This window comes from Oryctolagus cuniculus, chromosome 4 (assembly GCF_964237555.1).
Source record: "Oryctolagus cuniculus chromosome 4, mOryCun1.1, whole genome shotgun sequence".
NCBI classification, from domain to species: Eukaryota; Metazoa; Chordata; class Mammalia; order Lagomorpha; family Leporidae; genus Oryctolagus; species Oryctolagus cuniculus.
In genome coordinates, this window is record NC_091435.1 from 120,983,452 (window position 1) to 120,987,115 (window position 3,664).

Here is a 3,664-nt window from a genome sequence, read left to right on the forward strand (position 1 = left end):
TACCTGGCTCTGGCTCCTGGCTTCAGCTTCCAGCTAATGCATGCAGTGGGAGGCAGTGATAATGGCTCAAGTACTTGGGTTCTTGCCACTTACATGGGAGAGCTAGATTCAATTTCTGGCTCTGTCTTCAGCCTAGCTCGGCCCCAGCCATTGAGGGCATCTGGGGAGGGAACCAGCGGATATGATTTCTTCCTATCTGCTTCTCATATGAATAAATAAAATTTAAAAAAATTAATAATGTAAACTGCATCTAGTGAAGATATAAGGTGAGACAATCTATTTCATATTATTCTTAACTGAATGCGTTTCATGTAATAGTTTATTAGCCATTTTGGAAAACAAAAAGAAATGAGACTAGCAAACAAAATAAGCTAAACATCAGATTGGGTGGAGTTGTTATTAATCCCCTTATGCTCACATAGGATTGTGGATGCTACGAGAAGGCATCAGTAAAGGTGAACCATCTTACATGCATTATTTTTATGCCATGCTTCAGGTTAATTTCACTCTTTGGTATTAACTTTTTTTTTTTTTTTGCACATTTACACTTATTTTGCTGTTTTAGAAATTGTTTTCCAAAAACTACACACATACCAATGGTGAAGGCAGAGAAAGTGGCAATGAGAACGTTCCTCCTGGAAGCACCTGGAGGAACATGTTAGCAGTCGTAGTGGGGCTTCCATGACGTTTTGATGGCATCACAATCAGGCCACTGGGGCACATAGTCTCATCATTTCTCCCTCATGAAAAATTCTCCAGGAGCCAAGATCCACAAGGAGAGGCACATTAGGAACCAGGGACCAATGCTGCCAGTGGCTGTAAGTGAACTCTGCATCCAAAGCTGCCAAAGACCAAAGCTGCATTATGGTCTCAGCTCACTAGCATTCCTGGGCCAGATCAGAAATCCCTTCTCTTAGCAGGTGGCTTGGAAGACAATGGGGAGAAGCAGGCGTGGCTTGGTCAAACTGCGTAAAATGAGGCCTTTCTCAGGCACTTACTATGATTCCTTTCATATACTAACTATGTATGCTTATATCAAAAAATGATAATATACTGTTCTACATATATTGTTTTATGGTTTGTTTTTATCATTTAACATTATAACATGGATATCTTTTCATGTTACATAGGGATTTGTTGCATTCCTTTGAAGGACTGTGGGATATTTACCTGTACCAACATTCCCTGCTGATGGATATGTATTTTCACTTTTTTGATATTGTAAATATGAATACTATAAATAGTATGTCCTAAATAGGAAGAAGTTGCTTTAGCTGTTTGCCTCCATGCCACACGACTACTTGTGCACTTGGGCAAGGACTTCTCCAGGCTGTGACTGGAAGTTGACTAGTCAGGTACATGAGAATTCCTACATACGTTGTAATAGACACTGTTAAGCTGAGCAAGTATTCTTTTTCAGGTCTATGCTTTTTATTCGTTTTGTTGCTTAAAAGCAACTTTTTTGAGCAGCTAAGACACACACATGATAAAAATACTGAGTGGCATAAAGAAGACATATGGTAAAAGCAGTCTTTGTCACTTTATCCTACATTATTCAGCACCAGTGGCAGTTTCTTGGTGCCCTACAAAGTGTGTGTGTGTGTGTGTGTGTGTTCACAAATTATATAAAAATGTCTCTATCTATATGCGCATATATAGATATATCATGTCATTTTGAGAGTACTTTAAAATGTTCAGGGAATGATGGAATGAAAAAAATTCATGCATAGTGTTTTCATAATATACTTTTTTATGAAATTTTTGAAGACCTCTTATATATTGTTCTGTACTTGGATCTTTTCATTTAACAACATATCTTCAAAATATTCTATATCCAGGCCTGCATCTCCCTTATTTTTTATAGCAGAATATCATAATATTATCTGCCAGAAATGAACCATAATTTAGCCTGTTTTCTATTGATGTACATTCAGATTATTATTAGTCTTTTGCAGCTGAATAATTGTGTGATGAATATCTTTGTTGGCTACATGTGATTTGGCATATTTTTTGGTGTTACAGTCAATTAATATCTTTCACTTGAAAGGAAGAAAGGGAAAGAGACAGAGGACAGAGAAATCTTCTTTTTGTTGGTTCACTCCCCAAGTGCCTGTAATAGCCACAGCTGGGACAGCCTGAAGACAGGAGCCAAGAACTCCAACTAGGCCTACCATGATGGTGACAGGGACCCATATACTTGAACCATCACCTGCTGCCTCTCGGGATGCATTAGCAGGAAGCTGGATCAAAAGCGGAGTAGCAGGGGCTTGAGCCAGGCATTCTGATATGGGATGTAGGCAACTCAAGCAGCAACTTAACTGTGGCACCAAAAGTTTGCTCAATTTTATTTCTACTTTTAAAAATAAAATATGACAGGAGATATTTTTATTCCACTAATTTTATCTTATTAATTTTTCTTGAGAGAGAGAGAGAGAGAGAGAAATATCCCATCTACTGATTCATTCCCAACGTGGGACAGGAATACAATTACTTGGGACAGCACCACTGCCTCTGAGGGTCTGCAATGGCAGGAAGCCAGAATCAGGAGCCGTAGCAGGGAATACAACCCAGGCATTCCAGTGGTGGACACTGGTGTCTTAACTACTGGCTAATACCTATTCTCCAATTAATAATTTAGGGAAAGTTGACATCTTTAGATCTAGTCTTTATATCTGAACATAGAGAATGTCACTTCATGTTTTCAAGATTCCATCATGTATCATGCATGTTTATTATTTTTCTTATTCCCATGCATTTTATTATTCTGGAAGCTTTTTAAAATGAAAATGTTTTATTACATTTTCTTACTTGCATTTATATAAAATTGCTACTGGTTATTAGGTTTTACATTTTATAGCTAGCTTCTCGACTGAATTATATTAGCATTTCCAGTGGTTTTCTATGTGACTCTTTTTTAGTTATGTGATTATTTCATCTATAAATAATTACCATTTTGGCTTTTCAACGTTTTGTACATTTTTTCTCTCATCTAATTGGGTAATACTTAAACACTACTACTTAAATATGTTAAATAATTCTGGCTTTTTCTCACTTTAATAGGAAGCTTTTTTTTGTATTTCAGCATTAATCAAGATGCTGCCTTGGAAAAACAAGAATATGTAGGTAATTCCTTACCACAACCACAATAAAAATTACTGATGTATGAAATGCCAGTGTTAGATCAGGAGAGTGCCTGTGGTACACATGTATTTTTAATGACTAGCCATGATGACTCAGACTCCCGACCTGCCTTTCTGGGACCATTCTCCCTCTACCTGTCCCTCACTGTCTCCAGGGAGTCACTTAACCACACTCAGGTCAAGCACCACCTCCTTGCTCTCTCTGCTCTGTTGCCACCACTGCAAGTGACCCAGGGATGCTTTGGAGCCCAGGGATCTTCTGCCCCTGGCCATTGCAGTCCTACACTTGTCCACGCCAGCCTCACTGAGGATAGGAAAGAAAGGGACGCTCCTTTACTTCTTGTCACCCCAACCATTGTGAGATGGATTCTCTCCTTTATCTTGTGAGACAGCTAATGCTGAGATAACCTGGACAAGGTAATACTCAAAGTGGGAAGTGGATAGAAGACGAATAGTCCAGCACATCGCAGTCTGACTGCAAGGTCCCTCTAGGGCTGGTTATCCGCCTCATTCTTCCTCCACCT

At 38.9% G+C, this 3,664-nt stretch overlaps 1 long non-coding RNA gene across 2 annotated transcripts; it reads left to right on the forward strand.

Annotated features, from left to right (window-relative positions):
* Positions 1-690: 690 nt before the first annotated feature.
* On the forward strand, positions 691-3,168 carry LOC103350435 (uncharacterized). Of its 2 annotated transcripts, none has more exons than XR_518439.3 (3): positions 691-818; positions 1,259-1,355; positions 3,083-3,168. It is a non-coding gene; the product is annotated as an uncharacterized lncRNA (long non-coding RNA). The 2 variants fall into 2 exon arrangements; XR_518440.3 differs by having other exon boundaries at positions 697-818; positions 1,131-1,355.
* Positions 3,169-3,664: the final 496 nt, after the last annotated feature.